The 22,740-nt window shown below is 41.4% G+C and overlaps 1 long non-coding RNA gene across 3 annotated transcripts in view; it reads left to right on the top strand.

The window, feature by feature from the left end:
• The first annotated feature begins 1,519 nt into the window (after nt 1-1,519).
• LOC112987222 (uncharacterized) overlaps nt 1,520-22,740 on the top strand; it is a 199,681-nt gene continuing 178,460 nt past the window's right edge. For all 3 annotated transcript variants that reach the window (XR_003260226.2, XR_010390928.1, XR_003260225.2), the window contains exon 1: nt 1,520-1,881. This is a non-coding gene — a long non-coding RNA (uncharacterized LOC112987222). The remainder of the gene's footprint in view (nt 1,882-22,740) is intronic.

Below are 22,740 nucleotides of genomic sequence, written 5' to 3' on the forward strand. Positions count from 1 at the left end.
ATGAACATAGCCCCATTCTTTTTAATCATCAACAAAATCTATCACACATGTTCTTTCAAGTAAAGTTTATTAGAAAGAAATTGCTACTAGAGAACCACATGTGAGCTCTGACTTGGCAAGGTCAGGCCAGGGCAATAAACCCTTGAACTTTACAAATATGCAAAGCTGACATAAATAACAAATTAAACCCAGCCAGGTGTAGAGCTGCACTGAGCTGCTTGCCAGAAAGATTCAAACTCTGGCCAGCATGACCTCTGTCAGCTTGTGTGGAAAGCGGGGGCTTATCTCCTCGGCTTGTTGTCCATTAGGGTTCATACCTATAGGCTCAGGTCGCCTTCTTCTTCTCATTAGCTTAGAAAAATTATATCACTTTGTTAGAGTTGTTTGTCCAGCTTTTGAGTGTCCTCAGGCATTTGGATATGTTGCCAGGTGAGTGCTGTTTTTGTCAGGTCTGAGGCTGCTTGCCCTGCTCCTCTGGTGGCAGATGTGGTGAGATGGGATGGGGAAGAGAGGACTGGGGGTCTTTGACCACTGTAGAGGGTCACAGATACCCCAGATATCAGAAGTCTGGGAACTGGTAAACATAAATGTGCTAAAAGCTGGCTTGCTGGCCCTCTGAGCCCTCGGAGAGCTGCTGTTCGCATAGCTCGTGGAATTACATGTCACCCAAGAACTCTTTTAGTCAAATGGCCAAGGACAGCTTTAGAAAAAGGAGGCAGTACTAGCACCAGTTTTAGCCATCTCTGTTGCAAATTCTCTGTGTAGTCAGGACTTCATTAGAGGTGTAATTCTTGCTGCAATCAATCACTGTATCATTCTGAGCCTCACCGCCAGATTTCCAGAGGTGTTCAGCTAGAGATACACCATCTCAGTGGGATTTTCAAATGTCTCTTAAGTGCATTAAGCACCTAACTTCTACTCAATGCTCAAGGGTTTTTTAAAATCCCACTATGTGTCTCTCTACATCTTGCCCTTAAACAAGTGCTTAATTTTAAGTGCAGGTAGTTTCACTGATGTAGATAGTACTACTTGTGTGGTTAAATTTAAACATGTGCTTAAATACCCTGTTCAACCATGGCTGTAATGAGTGTGGGAGGAATCTGATGAAAACATACAATGCTTTAAATATAAATGTTTTGATACAGCACCTTAATTTTTGGATACTGGTTTGAGGTGCACAGGAAAAAACCACACGTCTCTTTAGATTTGAAAATTGAGGAAATCTGAGCTGAGAATCACAGAAAAGGAATAATATGGCACCCTGAGACATCCTGTTCTACACAATCCCTTTAGAACTGCAACCAGACTTTACAATATCTTTGCCATGAGAATTGCTTTGGCATTTTTTTTCTTTTCCTTTTAAGCAAACTCCTTACAAAAATGCTTACCGGGAGAGGCAACACCCTGTAGTGACTACTGGGCTATTGTGTCATCTTGAGCAACACGTTTCACCTCTCTGTGCTTCTTTTTTTCCCTCCCACTGACTTTGCTATTTATATTATAAGAGCTCTGGGGCAGGGCCTGTTTCTGTGTTTGTATAGCTCTGTCCGTAATGGTGTTCTCTCTCTGCTGGGACTGCTCAGTGCTGCCGTTAGTAAAATCGAGTGGCTTTCTTGCACAAACTAGGAAAAATGGTAGCACTAAGCAATGGAAAGAACTTTTTTAGTTACTTAAATTTTAGTTTTACCTCTGAGTCACAGGCTAGAGCTCTTCAACATACGAGGTTTATTGTGGACTTAGAGATCTGTCCTGATAAATAGGTCGGACGCTTTTTTTATAGAGTTCTCCACTGGGTCCACTCCATCATAATGAAGCTTCAGCACAGGCCTCCACGGAGCTCCGAGAGAGAAGTCGGGGAAGGAGAAAGTGAGGGGAGATCGGGTGAGTTTACACTGTGTGTTAAGTGGAAGAGCTGCAAAGAGGTTGGGAGACTTGTCATGACATGTAATTAAAGGCTCCTCTGGGAGAGTCTGTATAAACTCTGCACATAAAGGAAAGAAAACAGACAGCTGACAGTTGTACTGTGAAGTCTTAGAAGAATATACTGTGTTCATTGCTCACTCTCAAAGGTAGTTTTATCTAGTTCTGTGATGTATAAAAATTTTTATTTTAAGTTCAGGACAATTCATATCAAGGAAGAACTTGAATTTCTGGTCTAGCTGTTGTGAGTTATTTTATGGGAACTTCTCTTGAGCTGAACCTGACATACACTTTGTTTGTTTTAATGATATTTTCATTTGGTGAAGAACCTTGCTAGCACTTTTTGCCTTGAGTATTAACTGTGAAGTGTATCCCATCTCTCTACATTCCTTTTGAGAGCACATTCTGCGGTTCCTGGGTCAGGTTTTGTTGCGTGTCTCATGGATTTTATAGCAGGTGTTGGGGGGACACATCCAGAGCTGCAAATGGGGAGGGATGGGAAAAGGACATGTTTGGCTGGGCTTTGAGTGCTAGTGAACAAAGAAATCTTGCCTAGAAGGATCCAGTCCTTAATACCTTGGAATGGTGTTGATGATTGAGGCTGCTGGTTGGGAGAGGAAATGTCTGATCCATCAACTTCTTCAGTCCCTTTTTCCTTCATAACATTCAGAAACCTGAATTAGGATCTCAGCTAGTTTGAGGTTCCATGACCACTTGGATGCATTTAATTAGAAGGGAAAATTGTAGTGGATGTTGGGCTCAGAAGAGAGTCAATTCACAGCTGAAATGCCCTACTGGGAATTTTGCCTTTGACTTCAACAGAGGAAGAGTTTTCACTTCTGGTTTTACAATGAACAACTTTATCAATTCAAAGATGTTCCAAATGTGATAAACATGTCTTCTGAGATTCTTGAAATGCACTCTTTTTTTCAGGAAAGGAATGTGGAACTGAATAGGGTTTGTTTGTGTGTTTTTTTTTTTTTTGAGTGAAAAGATTAATTTTTTGTCAGAAATGTCAATTCACTGAACCAGAACTTTTAAGATTTATCAAAACTTTCATTAAGAAAACTCTTCAGGTCTACCATGGAATTTCTGTTCAGAATGAAAAATAGCTTGGCATATTCTATAGAGACATAGGTCCAAGCCTGTATCAATCTCATTCAGAGCAAGACTTTAACCTATGTCTCTCTTAGTGACCTGGGTGAGGTCCCCAAGCAACAGGCTATTGGCTATTTTTGGTTAAGGCCCACATTTATCATAACATTGCAATGGGTCAGCATTGCAGGATGACTTCTGTGTACTCCACAGGAGAGCTCTGTTTGGTCTCAGGGAGTTTATTACTCTTGTTTCTGCAGTTACCAGAACAAAAAGAAGGAAATCAGTAGGTTAAAGAACTACAGAGAAAACTCATCCTTTCTTTGAATTATTCCAGTATTCCGTGTGTGGGTTCTCAAAGGAACCAAGGTGTAGAGAAACTAGTAGTATTTCATATCCTCAGAAATATTGCCATAAAAATACTCTGATTATTTATTTTTAGGGTGGCATGAGTTTACAAATTCTACAGAAGTCCTACAGAAGGAACTCAAGTAGATCCTTATTTTCCCTAGATATAGAGGAATGGAAAATGAGGTAAAAAGCACCTTGGAATCCACTGGAGATTTAAAGTACAAATTTAATTTATATGGGAATACTGTGATGATGGGAACTATAGAAACTCTAAGTTTTGATGGTTGGACCAGCCTCAGAGCCTAAAGGCATGTATCACTGAAGAGTATTAATATTTAAAAGAAGGTTTATTTACAGTCCCCAAAACTGACAGGATCTTAAATACAAGTTCATATGGCAAGAAAGCTCAACATCATTCTTGTCAGGGTGAATTAACTGTGGAGTGTAGCCCTGTGTAAATAAGCAGCCATGGGACTTGCCAGCTTCAAGTCCTGAAAAGCAACATCTTCTCCAGTCATAAGACAAAAGAATATTATCAATATCAGTGCGTTGGCCATTCTGGTGTAAAGAACCTGAGAATCCCCCCGAGACAGGTCAGAGTAGGAAGAAAAAGGATAGACTCAACCTCCCTTTTTGTGACCCCATCTCGTTCGGGCAACTCGTGATGTGGTCAGTTATGAAAAAGCATGTTTATTGTCCAGTACAACTGTCATTAGTTCAAACGAATGACATTTATAGTGCATTTCATGAGCTAAGTTTTCAACACCTTTTAGGTGTTTCTTTGAGCTTCTGCGGAGTGCTACTCCTCAGGGAAGGAAGCTGCTGTTACTATTGGAAGGATAGCTAGGATGTACCTGAAGACTCGCTGAGAGTATTCATTTGTTCTTTTGCTCTCAATCCTTCTCGCCACTGCATCCTTTCCTGCCTCAAAAAATGGATCCTTGTGCTTAGGCTGCTGAAATTTAGGTGACCCAGGGAGTAGTTTGGCACAGTAATTTTAAATTATTATTAATATCAATGTGTTGCTCATTCTGATGTAAAGAACATGAGAATCCCTCCCCAAAACACTGGACTCTGGAAAGGAGTGCTGGCCAAGGACCACAGCAGCGTACCTGCTGCATTATGTTAATGTTGACCTCCTGGAGATTTGTTTATGCATCACAAGGTCTTGGAATGGTTTTAAAGATCTTTGCTATGCCAAAAAGTCTCCTTCCTAAGCTATAATAGAGAGCTGTCAACCTGCTGTTTGTAGTACAGTGAAAGCCTTTCTCTGGAAGGTCAGTGGGGGAGTGTAATCGGTTTAGAACTGGATGTTGTAACTTACTTGAATGAAAGATTTTTCTAAAGGTGACGTGAAGATGAAATATTTAAGATAAACCAGAAGATTTGACTGGAAATTCACAATGTCCCTCCGAAACGGTCTATGCTGATTTACTGATCTTCCATTTTCAATTTATGAGCTGAGACCGGAGTATACCACTGGAGGATGAGAATAGAGTAGTCATATTAGAGCCAGCTCATATATCCTACAGACAGACTTTGGAAGAATTAGAAAGTATAATAAAGTGCTTGTCCCTTTAAGACACAGCTTGGATCCTTGCCAATTTAGATCCTGAAGCATTAGATATTTTAAAAGCCCTTAAAACTGTCTTTTTTTTTTCTTTTTTTCATTGTCAGAGGTTTTCACCTTTTATTGATGAAGAAACAATGGTAGAAGCATCCTTTGCTTTACAGTTTTCTCCCCTTACGGCTTGTGGTGGGATGACTTCTGTTCTCCGTGACATCATTTTAAATATAAGAACCCTTTTGAAGTTAAAGGAATTGGCTTATATTTACATATGTATAAGAGAGAGCAAATGTATCCTGTTTTAAAAAGCAACTTCTTGTTTTTATACAAAGCAGCAACACTGAGACACACAAAGGTACCCAGGTACTTCTCAGGCATCTAAATACTGCCATGGCATCCCAGTGACCTTTGGTCTCCCACGCTTTTGTCCAATAGTCACCGTGTGTAGCAAAGAGCCGTCCATGCGCATGCATATGGGACCTGGTTTGAGCTTCGGGATGTCCCTCAGGGGTAGCCACCTTCTCGCTGAGCTCAGGCGCCCCAAGAGTCAGGTGCACAAGCACTGTTGTGGGCTCCGCCGCAGCATCCCGGTAATGCGTTCAGAGTGGCGCTCCGCTCCGCTCTGCGAGGGTCAGGAGGTTTTAAAGAAATGACAGTCACCCCAGGAAGCATTTCCAAAGTGAGGTTCTGTTTAAAATCGAACCTTCTGCTGTGGTCTTAAATGTCTTGATAGGTTTTTATTTGAAGGTACTGCCCTAGAAATTCTTTCCAAGGTTTTCATTGTGACTGAGCTCCGCAACATAGTTTGATGCAACATAAAAGGAATTTGGTGGGGAAAGAGCAGAGAGGTGGGCTGGGGGGAACATAAGCAAATGGCAAATACCAGGCCATGAAACTGGGGTCATTTGCTGCATGGTACAAAGTAGAGGAGGGACCCGGGGATTTTCTTGTGTCTCAGCAAAGTAATGGAAAGTTGCGGTTCACTCAGCTATTTGTCTTTGTGCTGCTGCTCCTTAAGACCTAACTTTTACCCAGGTCGTGACTCAGGCAGAGATCCCCTTCAGTTTTAGGCAGCGATTTCTTTCCATGCGGTGGGGATATTAAGCCTGCTGAAAGACCTCTTTAAGGGAGGATTCTATGTTCCTTTTGCCTCTTCCTGGAGATTAGAAGATAATGCATCTGGAACAACATTAGCTCATCCAGGTTTGTGGTTTTATTTCTGATAATCAAATCCCAGCAATCTCATTCTCCATCTGCCTGAACACATTTTTGGGTAAGGGGTAGATATCAGCTAGCACACATGGCTGTGGTCAGATATTGTGAGATCTTCTAAACATGAACAGAAAATTTCCGTCCTCTAAGTTATATCTAAACATTCCTTTTTCTCTTGTGCTGTATTTTCTTTCTGCAGCTGAGAGAGTTATGGTAGTTCAGGCCAACAGAACATGTTTATTTCTCCTTTGGTAGTGTTTATGCAGCAGACTTCCAAACTTGGGTTCAGACTGCATTTACTCTCAAATGAGAATTATTTTGATGGCTGCAGCCTTATTCGATATAGTGCAGTATCTTTGTGTCAAGAGCTAGCATTAAGTCATTGTCTGCCTGGATTAAGTGTTAAGGGTACAATAAAGAGTCTGTGGACATCTTGTTAGGAGACAGCTGGCCAAATGAAAGCAAGTTTCCTTCTGTATTTCCGCAACATCTGCATTCCTAAACAACAAGAGTATTTCTTACAAAACCAAGTGGATTTTCTGTTAAGTTTAGCCTAGAAGTGAGATAATTATAGGAAAAAGCTGAAACACATCTTAGGAGCTTTTAGGAGCTTGTGACACTTTGGCCATTCATGGAAGCTATTAGTCATTTATCCCCTTTCAACACCAGAGCCATGGCGTACAACATCTGTGCTCTGCTTCACCTTAGAGCTTCCTCGGAATCACTGGAGCAGGGATGGAGTAGATCTTTCTCCTACTAACATCAGCTTTCTATCTTGGGCGTAAAGTCTCGATGCCTCTACCCTATCTGACTCACACGGTCTCAGGAAGTTTTGTATTTTGTTGATGAGGGCATCACATTTTTAGTGAATTGTGCAAAAGTCACTTTCATAGTGTATCACACAATGTTAAATCTTTCTCATGTTACAGCATCTCTAATTATTAAACATACAAATAATAAACAAGCCTGTACAGGGTAGTAATATCAATAACAATTTATGAAGAAACCTAAGATGTGTGCTTTTTGATCATTCATGATTATGACGAGCTCTTTGTCAATGAGACTTGTTTAAAAATCAGGGTTCCTTACTCAGAAAACTCTTGAAGATTAGTCAGTTCTATATGACATGTTTGCAAGATAGTTGCCATGCTCCTCAAACATATGTTTTCGTATTTGTTCTTAAGAGCTGTAAGGGAGCCAAAAATCCACCTTCCCTTTTTTTTTCATAGCATGAGACAGAATTTCGTAATATTCAAGGACTGCAGCAAAAAAGAATAGTATCTTCTTTAGAAATTTAGTAAATCAACTGAATTTCAATATCTTATTTTCATCTTTAAGAAATATTTGTACTCTCATTCCAAATTTGGTTAAAAATGCAGATTATTTAATATGCATTTTCAGAATTGCTTGGATTCACTGTATTAAGACCCATTTAAGCTTCTTCTTTTGTTCAACTTTTTTCTTCTACTAAGATTGCATGTATCCATAAGATGATGATAAGCAGACTGGTGAGAGATCTGAACAAATTGCCCTGCATTTTAGCCCTCAATTATACAAGCCGATCTTATGAAAACAAGAAATGAAGTTTTGAAGGGTCCCTGAATAGTAAACGGAAATAATTCATGCCAGATTGTTCTTTGTTGGTACCAAAGAGAGACTCCTAGGAACTGATTAATACAGAGAGTTCGTCCACCTCTTTTACACTTAAAAAATAGTTCAGAAAACCCAAGAAGCTAGTCAAAACATTCAGGTGATTTAAGAGCCTAAATTCCAGTGAAAGTCAACAAAGCATAAAACACCTGAGTCACTTAAGATACATTTGAAAATGTCCTGATGCTGTTTTGGACTCTGACTATGGGGCAATGGGCAGCAAGGCCATCAGCCAGACAACAGAAAGGCCTTCCAAGTTACGAGGTGCGTTATCATCCAGAGGGAGAACTGAAAGAGAGCAGAGTGGCTCCGTGACAATTCATCTGATAGTCTGACTGTCAAAATAACTGCTTCATAAAACACAGGAAGATGTGTGTCAGGGCCTCTGCCATCTCGGATCTGTAGAAGGATGGAAAGGTATCATAGTAAGTTATCATAATAATATTTTTCATTTGCAAAGATTTTCAGCAAGTTTATAGATGTAACAAAGTGAAAAATGCAAAGTGCCTGGTCAGACGTGCTGGTGTCTACCTGTACAAGTAAATACTAGTGATGAGATTACTTACCCCATTTAAAGGCAACCACCAAGTTGACTGTAGACGTCTGTCAGGTTGGCCTTGCACTCCGTAAAGGCACCGGGCTGCTGCTGGGTGGCCATGTCAGTTCAGGCACCTGGACAGCGGAAGCATTTTGCGAATCAGCGCATGCTCATAAACAGCATTACAGATAGCGTGAAAACTGAATCTGAAAAACAAGTATTTTTTTCTTCATCATTTAGTCTTACCATAAGTCATTGCAAAGTTCATACAGCTTCAGTTAGTTCTGGACTAACATCCTCACCTGACAGCCCAGGTGACTCCCACGTGCCCTGGGTAGGGCGCAGAAGAGTGGTCTCCAGATATTCCCTGAGAGAAGCGCTTGCAAACAATTGCATGCTGCCACTTGATCATATAGCCTGCTAGCAAATATTTACAGTTAACAAAGATGTTCAAAGGATGCAGGATTGATTCACACTTTCTGGCACAGAAAAAAAAGCCAAATATTCAGTGAGTAATATTTGAAGGGAATAAGTGGAATGGCACTGTGTATAAACTACATCTACAAAACACCACTTCTCAGCTCAGGCACTGGGAAGAAAGTGTCTTTGGAAGGGCGATGTGGTGCTCAGTTTTACCTACAGTGGCACATGTACTATGAAATTAAAAAAAAGGGAAACAAAACAGAAGAATAAGTTAAACGATTCAAGCTGGCCAGGATATAAAAATGTGAATTTGAATTTGTTCAGGATATTTAAATGAGGGCTGCACAATATCTCACTAGAGCTTCTCAAGTAGGAGACAGGATCCCAAAGAATGAATAAATGCGGGGGGACTTCTTGCTCTTTTCCTTTCTCGGATGTAAGGTTACTCCTCCGTCAGCACCGTTCCTGCTCTGCTAGCTCATTCCTGCCTCGGGGGGAAGAACATCATTTACTAAATCTGTTTTGGGTTTTAAATAGGAGGTTTTCCATTGAAATACATGTCTGAGCCAACCCGGCAGAGCTTGTGAGATCTGACAGGAGCAAAGGAGAGGCAGTGGTAGACCAGAATGGCTGCCCTCAAAAAACAGGAGATAAATATTGCAGCTGAAAGGAAACCTCACTTCCTGCATCTGTGGGCTTTGTTAATATGTAACATCCATGTATTATAACTACTTGGTGACAGACTCAAAACCCCCTCTGGCTTTGGGATTCTGTTCACTATTTTTAATCGTAATTTAGGTGTGAGGGCTAGGATTAACAGCAGGCAAACATTAACTATGGCTGTTGGACCTCCGTGAGCCTACCAAAATTGGAGAAAGGGTTAGCCAAGAGAGAAGTCACTGGGGAAACGTGAGCTCAGACTGCCTGAAAAGGTAAAGGAAAGTTGCAAGCAGCGCAGGGAAGGAAGTCGGTTGGACAAAAAAGGGAACCCTTGCTGGTCTAGATAGAAAAGGTGAAATTCAGTGAGAGAAAAAAAAATAATAGAAAGAAAGAATAGAAGAAAAAACACAGAATAATGACATGCCAAAGGCATGTTTATCCTCTACAGAGAGGGGTCTGAACCTAGGAAAATGAAAGAAAAGAATTCCTATTACCTTCGTCTGGCCTTGGGTTTGGTGTCTTGTGCTGTGGTGGTAGGATAAGATTCAGGGGTACATGGGAAAGCTATGCTGATATGGTGGGGGTAGGTCTGAAAGAGGGCTAAGCCGAGAGAAGAGGAGGAACGTAGGAGAGCTGTGTGTTATTTATTAAAGAAAAGAAGTTATGGCTGCTTTGCCAGGTGGGTTGAAGCAGAAACCTCATACCTCTGAAAGTAATACCAGATCCCAAGGGCTGGCTACATGGAAATCTCCTCTATCCACTGTGTTCATTAGGCCATTTGCCTCTATAAAGATCAGACAAATTTATGTTGAGCTAGGTCACATGAGGCCAAAACCTCACCTGCTTCAGGCTTTCAGGACCGTACTTTAATGACAATTTAGGACCTAATGGAAGGCCAGGAAAAGGGTCATTTTATATCTGGAATATACTAGTATCTAATGCTCAAATGATGTAATACATCTGATCGCACGTTATGGATGAATCAGGATAGCTCTTAGCAGAAGGACCATATGTTCTCAATGCCATCAGAGATTTACACGGATTCCTGGGGCTACCTGGCCGAGTTGAGACTGTGCGACTCCCTTTCTCCCTCACAAGGAGCTCGGCTGCAAAGCTGCAGTCAAGGTGGCCTTTGAAAACAACCAACAATAACAACAACAACAACAAGGCAAAAAAAAAAACAAAAAAACCAACAACCCAAGCCAAAGCCAACAAGCCTGTAGTCAGGCCCTGCTGCCATAAAGCTGTGGGCTGGCATTCTTTAGGACCGGGGGGAGTTGTTGTGTTGCACTGGAATGCGGCGAATGGCTTGTAAATTAGGGTCCCTAATGAAAACGCGCTGGTGTCCAACTGCAGCAATCATCTGGTTAAAATCAGGCAGTAATTCCACTAATTTTACTGCCCTTCTCCCAGCCCTCAACGCCTCATTTAGGAAAAAATGTTTATGTTCCCCTCAAAACACCTGCGTTTTAACTCGGGTCCCCAAAGCAATTATTTTTATTTTATTTTATTTTTTAAGACTTTTTCTGTTGTGAAATGCAGCATCCCTCCCCTTTCTGAACTGAAGCACATGAATGCCCTGGGATTCCCAATCTTCAGACAGGTTTAACTAGCACTGTTTTTCTTGCACACTTCACAAGCTTCACCATCCTATATATTTTTCTGCCCACAGCTGCTGTCCAGAAGTGTTTAGGATATATATATATTTTTCCCCTCTCAGTAAATGATGAAATAAAACTACGTAGAGCTGTTTACATTGTGACTAAGGAAGTTAAGGTTGATGGAGGTGATAGTGACTGACACTTATCCAGTTTCAGGCTTTCCAAAACGTCTGTGGCTCTTATCATGATTTAGTCTCTACCAGACCTTGTAGACATTAAACAGCAAGAATGAGAACTATTCTCACTTGGAAAAAGAAACATTATATAGTGGATGCTGAAATACTACCATGATGTGCTGTGAGATCTTACCATCTGCTATTCCATTGGGATGAGTTATTCATTTTGTCTCCTTGGTTTCATGTTCATTTAAAGCTTTGATAGACTATGACTAAAGATCTCCTTCGGAAGTTCTTAGCAGATAGCATTATTACCCCGTGGTAATACCATTTCTTGAAACACAGGAATCCCAGACAGAAGGCGTAGGATTTCCCAAAATGCATTCAAACATCTTCATTTCTCTTCAAACCTCACAATCCTGTAATATTTGGCCTGCTACCACCTTCTGGGAGTAAATAACTACGTGGATGCTTCCCTCTCCAATCATCTGAGAATGGCTCCCTCCTGTTTATTGAATTTTACAGTCTTTTTAATAAGAGCAGAACTTCAGCCGGTCAAGGAGTGCAAAAGCAAGTGTATACGTCATCTGCTCAAGGCTCCTTAGTATGATAAAACCGTATCAGTTAGGGAAAACTGGGTTTAGGTTCAAATTCTCACTGAGTTTCACCTTGGAGAATAAAGAATTAAGACTATACAAAGTTCTGCAGCTATCAATATGAATGTTGTTTGCAATTATAACTGGGTGAAGTGGGAATTTTCCCAATGAAGCAAATTTGGGGTGGGGTGGGGGGGACAGCATTAATTTGTTAAAGCTAAAAATTCAGTTGTGTTTTCTCTGGTCATGTCTGAAATTGCTCGCCAAAGTGATTTGAAGAGAGGGAATTCAGAGCAGAGATTAAACTGTGGGTTAAAGCATTCAACCCGAGTGTGGGGCGCTGCCTCCAAATCCCCTGTCTTGCATTCACACTGCTGTGGCATGCTCTTGCTATTGGTGATCCCACAGTAAAACGTTCCTGAAAAAAGCAGGGAAAGGGAGAGTTGTTCATTTTGGTTTCTGTGTCAGCTGGGGAATGGTAAAATCTTTGATCTCATCCCAGCAGAGAATAGGAAGATACCTTGAAATCTTTGCCACCCAGAACACCAGAAAACTGTTTTCTTCCTTGTGCTGCTGCTGGTTAGATGCTCGAGTAACTGTAGACACGTGGGAAAAACTTTAAATGGGAAGATAGTGTGCTGACTGCAACTATGGGCTGATGGAGACCTGGGGATCTCTGAAAGCCCGTTTTCTTCCAGCACCCTACAAGGGCACAAAGAAGCTCTGCCTCTCATCAGAGAGGGACCTTGCCCTTTGCTCGCTGGGCTGCGAGGGAAGAGCAGAAGCTGTTCATATCCACTCAGAGCTCAAGCTTACAATAAGTTGAGGGACGGAGAGCAAGCCTGACTCCTTTGCACCCCGATCACAAAAAGAGATTAAAGGAAAATAGAGAGGCCTTTGCCAGCACCCAGAAACACTGTGAGGGGAGGCAGTAACTCAGGCAAGCCAGCAAAAACAGGCCCATGCTTAATCTCAGACTTCAAAGAAGAAAATTCTTTAGATCTAATAGGTCCCAAATCAAAATATGGTCAGGTATGGAACATGTGGTCACCACAGCATCCTGAAGGCTGCGAGAGGTGAACACTTATAAAAGCAACTGTGCTTCTTCCTCTCTCTCTCTCTCTCTTTTTTTTAACAAATTTTCACTTGCCTGCTTTCTTTTAGCCTTTGTTTTGGCCTCGCTGTGTCTGAACTCCCTCGTACTTGATGGTGCAGGTCTACAGCTGAGCAGAATATACAAATGTAATCCCAATAATAAACAGGAATGAAGGAAATATCACATCAAGCACTGTATCACATTCAGTTTTAATTAAAATTATCACAAGCAGATTTATGTTCAGTATAACTTTTCCTGCTGTTTCCAGGTTGTATTTATCTTCTAATTTGATTGCTTTTCAGTGCCATTTATGAAAGCTGCCTCCCAACTAGAGATAATGCGGCATTTTAACACTTTAGTTGAGTTTACACTTTCAATGAGCTTTCTGCTTTTGGAATTTTTACTCACTTCTGCCAGCACTCAGAAAGATGTCAAATCAGTGTGCGGCACAATGGTTTAAAATGTGCAGTCTTTGGAACGGAGGAAAGCAGCCTTTCTTCAGCTGAGTCTTACTGTGAACTTGCTGCTGGGGCTGAGGTTGGGAATCAGCGAGTAGCATCCTGTTAAGGTCAAAAACCAGTTGAAGAATGTGGTGTCTGTAGGAGGAAAGAGAAGGTAGGGGAGCTTCCCATCTAAGGTGTTAAAGAAAACCTATTTGAAGGCCTATTCTTTGAATTTCTTTGGGGAATATCATTCTTCTTCTTTTAATTTGAATGAACTCAAAGCTTCAAACTCCTGGTATTTCTTCCAATGTTTAGCTAAAATATACCAGAAGTGATAACGGCTCCCTTTTACCTCTGAGATTCATACTTGATTGAGTCATTAATAATCTCCTAATTTCTATGTTTTCCTTCCTTTCTGTCTTTGGGGATCTCTGGAAGCTAAATAAGAAAAAGGGCTTTTACTGGAAACTTTTTTACAGTTTGACAGGTGAGAAATAGAGAAAGAAGCTCGTTTTTATAAGGTAACAGGACAGCTAAAATTAAAAGTAGAACCTGGTTCCTAACTCTAAATTACTAGACAATTTGAAACCCACATTTCATTGCTTGGCTTTTTGCTTTGAGAAGTCAAGCCAGAGTCCCAGACACATCCATTCTCAAACCTTGGGAGGTTTCACATCCTGGTCTGAGCTTTGCAACATGCTCCCATTTCTGATTAATGCATACCAATCCTACTCTGTTATAAAGTCAAATCAATGCCAAATGTGGTGGTGATTTTTTGATAGGGAGCAAGCAACATCCACCAATATATTTAACACAGGTCAGTAGACAGCCTACAGTCATGACAGTCTTGAACTAGTGACCTAGAAATGAAAGACTCCTTAATCCCTTTACCAAATCCTAAACCACTCAATTCCTGCCCCACTTCGGCAACCAAGTTCTTTTATAGATGTGCTGGAGGGTAATATGCAAGCCAACAGAGTGTAAATTAAAGAGAAAAAAAGAACTCCACTTACAATAACATCGTAATTGTGGAATTTGAGAAAATAAGGGACTCAGGAGAGGTCTTCAGTCAGCTTGTCTCAAATTCAGTGCAAATTTATTCGGAGAATATTTTGGCACCTGCAAACAGCCTGAAACTTTTATAAGCATCATAGCAGGGGAGAAGTGTTGCAAGTGAAAGACTGAAGATAGACTCACAAAAAGGTCTCGATTGTTCATCTGACCTGTTGGCTTCCTCTATCACTATGTGACTCTACTTTTATGACAGTCTAACTGCACTGATTACCACGATGACATCATGAAGTCACACTGGCATACAACTGGAGTGGTTAATCAGCTCCCTTATTTCAGCTCTTCAGGGATGAAACTCACGTCTTGGAACAGAAGACCAGCAGCCATAGCCTATTCATCTCTTAAATCCCATTTTGTTTGATCTGATATCACTTGAACCTACATCATTGTCCTGGGATTGTCATGTGAAGAGGTTCGCGTCTGAGATTTCTTAGTCTTTCTCATAGGTCCTGACAAGATGTATCATGAGAAAGCTATTCATTTCAGAAGCTGTTTCCTATAACAGAACAGAACCTTAAAAAAGGAGCGGGTTTGAGTTCTAATTGAATTCAAAGCTACACAGCACAGAGCAACAACAGCAAATTCTGTGCCTGTACAGTTGGAATTTTGCTGCCAAATGTGGTTAAACAGTTTTTCACTTTTCCCCAAAACATGAACATTGTCTAAGTAGAAAAGTATTTCCATTTGTAGAAGGGACTTTTTTTCATTTTGTACATCTGCAGGCATAAAAGGACCATAATAGACCACAAATTAGATCCGGGAACTGAAACAAGCTCAGCTTGTAACTGAGACCACAGGTCTGTAAAAAAACTATAGCATCATTTTTGGGTGAGTTCTTTTTTTTCTTGTTTGTTTGTGTTTTTTTTCTTTTATGGCAAAGCAAATGAAAACTCATTTTATATTCAAATATGACACCATCTGTTCCCTGAGTTAGAAAAACTGGGCAAACTGATCCTATATACATTGAGCTAGAAAGAGGGGAACAAATGCAGAAAGATCTTTCTTTCTCTCATGTCTCTCCTGTTTTGTGTCCCACTGTTCCATGACTTGACCACAAAGGAGTTGCAGATGGCACATGAGCATTTTTCCTCCGTTTGATCTAGTCCTCTTCATTCTTCGGGGCAAGAATTTTCCCTTCCCTAGCGTGATCTGCTCCCTGTCTCCTCGTTCCTGTGACACAGCCTCTCCTAACACTATTCCCTTGGAGGAGATGGAGACCAGATCATGCCTCTTAACAGAGCCCTGAGGCACACTTAGGCAGATGGTGGTGATGGTGCAGCTAGGCATGAATGAGAGAGGATTTACCATAGGTGACACTACTGCTGGCTTCCTCCACAGGTGATGCTGGCCTCACTGATATCTTTTGTTTGGCTCTTCTACTTCTTGGCTCTGAATCCTGCAGGAGTGGAGGAAGCTACACTGCGGGCATAGCCTTGACCAGTGTCCAGGTGGATGCTGAGGACTGCATCTCTAAGATCTGAGGTACCCAGACACGGCTTCTGGATCAGTCCCGTAAAAGTCCATTTTTATTTTTGACCACAGCTGTTTGGAATCAAAACCAGAATAAAACAGATCTCTTGAATCACCTGAAGCACTGAATGATCACTGAACATACCAGTAACAAAAGGGAAGTAAATGAAAAGGAGGAAGGGAGCAACTAAAAACCTGTGGCGTATGTAGCCCTCTGGGAATGTGAAAAATACGTAACTTTTATATACCACTGTATAAATTTCAAAATCATCATTTAAAATAACATAACAAAAAATTCTTGCAACAACTGCTCCCCCCCATCTCCCCAAAAGCAGGAGTCATGATGCTAGCCTGGGCGCTTACAATGGCTGGTTGTGAGGCATATGTTAAACAGTTTTCAGTTAACATGGGCAAAGGAAATCAACTATGAAACTGTATTAAGGAAATATGAGAGTACTGTAATCTGCATAAAAATAAATTTGGGTATATTCCCAACACACTATCGCACTGTGGAATTGCAGGAAGTGGGCTAATGGGAGGGAAGCTTTGCTTTCCCTAAAGAAAACCTGCTCAGGATTATTTTTTACAAAAGTAAAACTACTTTCATATTCTTCTTATATTGCTGTCCTTCATCTGGAGTTGTGTGAATACTTTGTATTAAATAATTTCCTTGGTGAAATGAACCCTATACTATTATTGCTCATAGACTGTCGATAACATGCTGGGGTTTCCCGCATTTCCTTCTTGCTTCTAATTGTTCAACAGCTTGAAATCATACATGCATATTCCTCTAAGGATTGATCCGGGTTTGCGTCATCAAGTGTTTGATACCTTTGCGGCACTGGAGCTCTGTCAGCTATTGTGTCTGACTGCTTTGCTTTTCACCGTTCCTATGTCCCCTTTGGGAAGGATGGGTAGCTAGGGACCTCAGAAGTAGAGCAAATCCAAGAATACTTGCTGCCGAGGTGGACTGTGGAGAAGGCAGTACAAGGAAAAGGCTCTGTGAGCTTTCTCCTTTCTCCGAGTGCTCGCTGGAGATGGACAACATGGTGGAGCCCATGGGACCGGGGCCGAAGGGGACCTTTTGTTTTTCTGTAGCGTTGTCCCAAGGCTGAAAGGGAGCAGGCTGCTACAACTGGCCACAATATAGGCTTTCCAGTTTGCAGGAAACAGGTTTGTTTTTTGTTATCCATTTGGCTTGACTCCCAATTGAACAGAAACCAACATTTTTCAAAACTTCGAGTGAGGCAAGGCCTCTTGCATTTCCGCCAGGAAATCCTATGGGATAATGGGGCACACATGCAGTGTGCCACCGCAGCCCGCAGCTGGCCAGCACACGTGGGTGTTGACTAAGCAGCACATCTGCAGGGCCTTGGCGCGGTCCCTCTGGGTACTGCGCCGTTTTGGCTGGGCTTCCTGCAGCCTGGGGGAGCGTTCTTCCAGCCAGGTGGTTGGTCATTCAGAAATCCCCGCTGACTGACCAAATTCTTCCTTATTTTTGCCCAAACAAAAATTCCCACTGGAAAAAGAGGACTTGTCCATGAAGCTCAAGATGTTCAGGAGCTCAATGATAAATCAGATACTCAATAAAGTTGACGTCCTTTGTGACTAAAAGCAGGACTGTTTGACTGAGCAGTTCCTGCGTGCTCCTTTGGGTGCAGCTGTGGTCCAGACCCACCAAGGACCCAGCAGAGCTCCCCCATGTCTGACCTCGAAGGGAATGAAAGTGCCTCTAATCCAAGATGTTCCCAGTGGTGTTGTGTAGAACCAGGCATGAACCCGCTGCTGTCCCTGCTGCCCTTCTGGTTTTTTTACTTGGTAAAAAACAAATCTGAACTTTTTAGGTTGCAAATTTTAAGGAAGGAATGGAGTCCCCTCCTTCCTTCCCCACCATTCACATTCACAAAACAACCTGAGACTTGTAGTTAAGAAAATAAACTGCAGAGAAAGCCCCTGAAGGGCCTTGGCAGCAAACATTTCTCACTAAATTGGGAATCTGCACACTCATAGTCTGAAATAAATTAAGATGCTGGGGGTGGGGGGAGAGAGAAAGAAAGAGAGAGGGAGAAGACAGAGGAAAATCAACAGCTCTGGGGTGAAACACAGGTTGATGCTGCCTCATCATTTTAAAATCTAAAATAAAACAAGCAAATTTTCTTTAACTGCAGGTCAAAATAAAAGGGGAAAAAAAAACTTTCCTCATCTGTTCATGGTAATTGCTAACAGAAAGCAGCCCCTGCCAGCTGCAGAGTTCATGGATAAATGGAGGGACACATTATTCTCTCTCTCTGGGATCAAAAACCCAAACTTTGTATCTCAATTTGCCTGTGATATGTCTTTCATACACTCTTGCAAAGTCATTTCACTGAGCTGTTCAGTCGGGACTTTTTCATCAGACAAAAATTGTGATGTTTTCAGGCTTTCAAGTTTATTTTAGGCTTGCTTCTGAATGAGAAACATGACTCCTGCAGTTTCCTAAACTTTTAGTATGTCATTATAGTATGTTTATTATTGGATCTACCCACTTTTCGTGTTAGCAGCCAGTCAGAATAGAGCATGTAAGTACTCTAACCTTTGTACGCTGGCTGCTCTGGATGCAGTGATGTCTTCTGGAGGTACAGTTGCAAAGCATGTGAATATTTGAAGATTAGCACTTTTTCCCCAGAATATCCCAACTTTTTACTCTGTGATGCCAATGTAGAGTAGTTATTTGTCCCTGTAAGTCACTGGCAATGTCCCATAGGTATAGCAATCGTTGATTCACATGCTGATGTAGATATGACCGTGATGGACCTCGCTGAGCATAGCTTAGCTAGATGGAAAGGAAGTGGGGGGTGGCCTATCCCTGTTATTTGCCATTAGCTGGTTTTGAAGGCAACTTAGGGTCTTAGGCCAGTACTAACACATAGAACAGCCTTGAGGTTTCTCTAATTTGGCAGGAAAATTGAGCTGGTAACAGAAATAATAGTGGGGGGAAATAAAAGGTCGCTTAAAAGCCCTTGAGATTCAACAAGCTTATTGGATTGAAGGAGCCACCCCATAATATTGCTGAATATCTCTAAAGATCAAAGAATCCTTCCATCAGAGATAGTAACGGTCAGTTATGAGCCACGGACTCCATGAACAGTGTCTGTATGTCTGTGGACTTGTATGCACTGCTTCAGCCCGTGCAGTGGCGGGGATGGTATTCGTGGTGTTTGTGGTCTTAAAAGATCAGCGCTGTTCTCTGCAGTTTGATTGACAAGACCTAGAAAGCATGTGATTTCATCATGATTTGCTGATCACGGGTAAAATGGATAATTTGCAGTATCTGTTGAACCCCTCTGGTGTGTGAGCATGGAGACCATTACCTTTTCTGCTAGACAAAGAGTGGAGAGTGATTAATGAGAATTATGAGAATTTTTGAAAACGCTATTGTGCCATTTTTCAGAGTAAGGGATGGAGAAAGAGAAGGGAGGAATAAACACAGAAACAGAAATCAGGAGATCTAACTATTATCTGCTTCATACTTGCTATGTGACCTTGGTCAGGGCCCTGTGTATCGGTTTCCCTAGCCATAAAACAGGCAGAGTTATCTTCTTTCACTACCTTTCAGGGCCCTGGGAGGTTTAATTCATGCCTCTTTGCAACACGCTTTGAGATCCTGGGGCTGAAGTGTAAAGTCTTATTTTTATGATTCAGGGTTTTATTCATTTTAATGTGGGGATTTTGTCTGTGACACATAGGAACGATATGGCACTGTAGCTGAAAAGTTAACCAATTCCGTACAGCGCTCTGTCCCAGGAAGTCAGCCTGGTGGCCTGCAGTATTTCATTGATGCATTTTAATGTATACCTTTTATACCTGTGCTACTCTAGAGTGGAAAACTGACATTATCTGGGCTGATCTCCTGCTTTCTCACTGGCTGATTGCACAACAGAAGAGGCTAGGCCTAGGGCAGATCTATTTTCTACACCTATTATGCTGTTGCACGGTTGAAGTTCAGTTGTTAGCTGCTTTTAAAAACGACAAATGTGCTCTAATTTTAGAGCATCATAGCAATCATTGTTTTTATTTCAGTAGAGAGGAAAAGTGGAGGAAAAAAACAGCTTGGGACTTAATAAACACCTTAGCCTGCAGCCTTCGACTTTATTCATGAGGTTTTTTATCTTCTCTTCCACTCTCCATGCACTCACTGCATCTTCTTTACTGCACAGTCTTAAATTACCATTGCAAAGGTTATATGTTTATTTACAAAGAGCTGGCTATGAATGGTGATCCTAAAGGCGAGGAGGGTGTCTCATGGCAATAAACATCTCTTGCTCTCTTAAACACCAAGGCCAAATGAATAAGGTGATGTTTAGTGCCTCAGACATATTATGGTTTATGGCTTCATTAACTACCTGACCTGTATTGTGTGCAAATTTCATCAAAGTGAGATGCATATTTATTCCCTGAGGCGGGCTGGCTGATAACGTTCTTATTCTTAAAGGAACAGTGCAAGTAATTACTTATAATTAGTGTTGTGAAAGTAAGGGAATTTTGTGAGGCAAGGTAATTTCATGTTCCCAAAATTTCACTTAACAGAAAAAAGGCGGTGCAATGAATATTTATGCTTGGGTGAAATTTAAAATACATGAGTATGGCTTGTCTTGAACCTTTGTAACATATGGGATAGTTTTAGCCATCTAAGGAATTTGAAAAAAAAAACCTTTTGGCCAAATTCTTGTGTAGTGCAATATAGTTCCCTTGACCAGAGCAGAATTAGGACTTTTAGATCAATTGAATGTGAAGGGTAAATCATTTAAATTTCTCTTTCTCTCCCTTGTTCTCCCCCCTTTTCTTTTTGCTCCATATAGTCTAACTTAGTTATTCTTAGGATCTGTGATTGATTTCCCAACAGGGTGCTGTGAATATCACTATCATTGTGGTTTTTTTATTATAATTGCACACACAGACCCTCACTAGACTGGGGCTACACTGAAAACTTGAATTTTCCGTACAGTGTCTGACTGTAGACAGCTGTCCTGGAGCATGAAGCATGTCTTGGACTGGTTTCATATAGAGCTGTTGTAAAGAGGGTTCCGCTGTTGTAAAGAGGGTTTATTACTGCTGAGACAACTGCAGCCAACGCAAGGGGATTTCCATGGCTCAGAAGTGAACTGTGCCGTCTACACATACACCTTCCTATCTGCAAGACACCCCATGGCCGCAGTAGTAGTGTTTATTGTACGGTTCATAAAAACACACTTGTAAACACAGCTCTGTGTTCATCTGTCTTTAACATAATGGAGGTGTTTCTTTAAGCCCTGAAGGATGCTCCTGCTTCAAAAATATCAGGCATCAGTTGGAGAGCTTGTTGTGTTTGCAATGATCAGCTGTGAATTTGCTGGCAAGGCAAGGCTAGCTTAAGTGCATGTGGCCCTTCCACCCCAGGCTCAGTCAAAGCAGCGTGCACTCCCTGTCTTGTAACATGATCACGGCTCTCCAGCTCTTGCATTTCCATCAGGGCTGAGCCTGTTTCTCTACTCGTTCCGAGTACTTATATTTCTAATTCTATCGGACCAGGAAAAAAGATGCCGGCAACACCTGTATTTGCATGCTTAAAGGACGAGTTAGTAGCTGGCTGTTGCAGATAGTACCAGAAAGTCCTGTAGAAAGGACTTTTGGGGAATTACATTTAACGTTTAACCATAAGTATACGATCTATTTTGCCATGTGCACTAGCTTAACCAGAGAATGTCATGGAGCTAATTCGGAGCAATTGGATGTCTGTGGTCTAACCACCGGCAATAGCTACAATGCATGATGGATGGCCTATGGTCAAAGTACATATCCTGAACACGGATAAGCATAGCTTAAGCTCTTGTTCCTCTGTGGTAATGTTGTTCTGTGGCATGAGGAAGTTTTCTTATTCTGTGAATGTTTGCTTTTCAGCTACTGTAAAAACAAAACTTTAGCAATTGACTAGGAAAAAAAGGAAGGAAGGAAGGAAAAAGCAAGTGATCTTTCTTAAGTGCTCAGATCTCTCAGGCAGCAAGTTGAGCTTCATCTGGTACAACTGGCCCTCTCATAATGTGGCTTCCAGACAGAGGGGACACACTTCTGCTACGGGGTCAGAACCAGCCTTTCGGCAAAGTTAGGAGAGAAGTTCCTGTAGACATTCACTACAAGTGAGTTGGGGCTTCAATGACTGTGTGTGCTAGATGCTTGGGATACTTCATATTTGACGATCTTTGACAATTTTCCAAGGGTCAAGCACAGAGTGTGCTCAGTCCCTGTGCTCCCTATGGTCTCATGGTAGTTCATCCTTCCCAGTAACAAGCTCCAGACTCAGGTAGGAGAGTTTTAAGGAGGAATTTTAAGGCTTCCTTTTGGGAAACTTTCTGGGTTTTTTTGCTGGCGTTACCTTACCTCTATCCTTGTTCAGTTTTCTGTGCAAGTGGTTCAAATTCATACCTTCATATAAAAATAAAACTAAGTAGGTCAGCTGCAGGTTATATAATAATTACAGAAATAATTCAGAACTCTCCCATAGCCTTTATGCTTTGGAATTCATATTTTTTTCTGTTTTATTTAAAAAATGAACAGAAATACAACAACAAAAGCAAACACAGCCATGTGGAGGACAAAACAGCTCCCTGTTGAGGTAGAAAGTGATAAGTGTTTTCTCTCAGTTAATGTGTAGAAAAAAGGGAAATGCTTGCTCCATTTATTTTTATTGAAAGTCAGTATGCTTTGTATTATTGTAGCATCTCCCACTACCGGTAGACTGGGATGCCGGTATGCTAGATACTACATAGCCTCAAGTATCTACCCCATAGCTCTCACACATATATACAAGGCAAAGGCAAAGGCAGAGAAGAAAAAATCCAAATGAAAAACAACCAAA

Source organism: Dromaius novaehollandiae, chromosome 10 (assembly GCF_036370855.1).
Source record: "Dromaius novaehollandiae isolate bDroNov1 chromosome 10, bDroNov1.hap1, whole genome shotgun sequence".
Lineage (NCBI taxonomy): Eukaryota > Metazoa > Chordata > Aves > Casuariiformes > Dromaiidae > Dromaius > Dromaius novaehollandiae.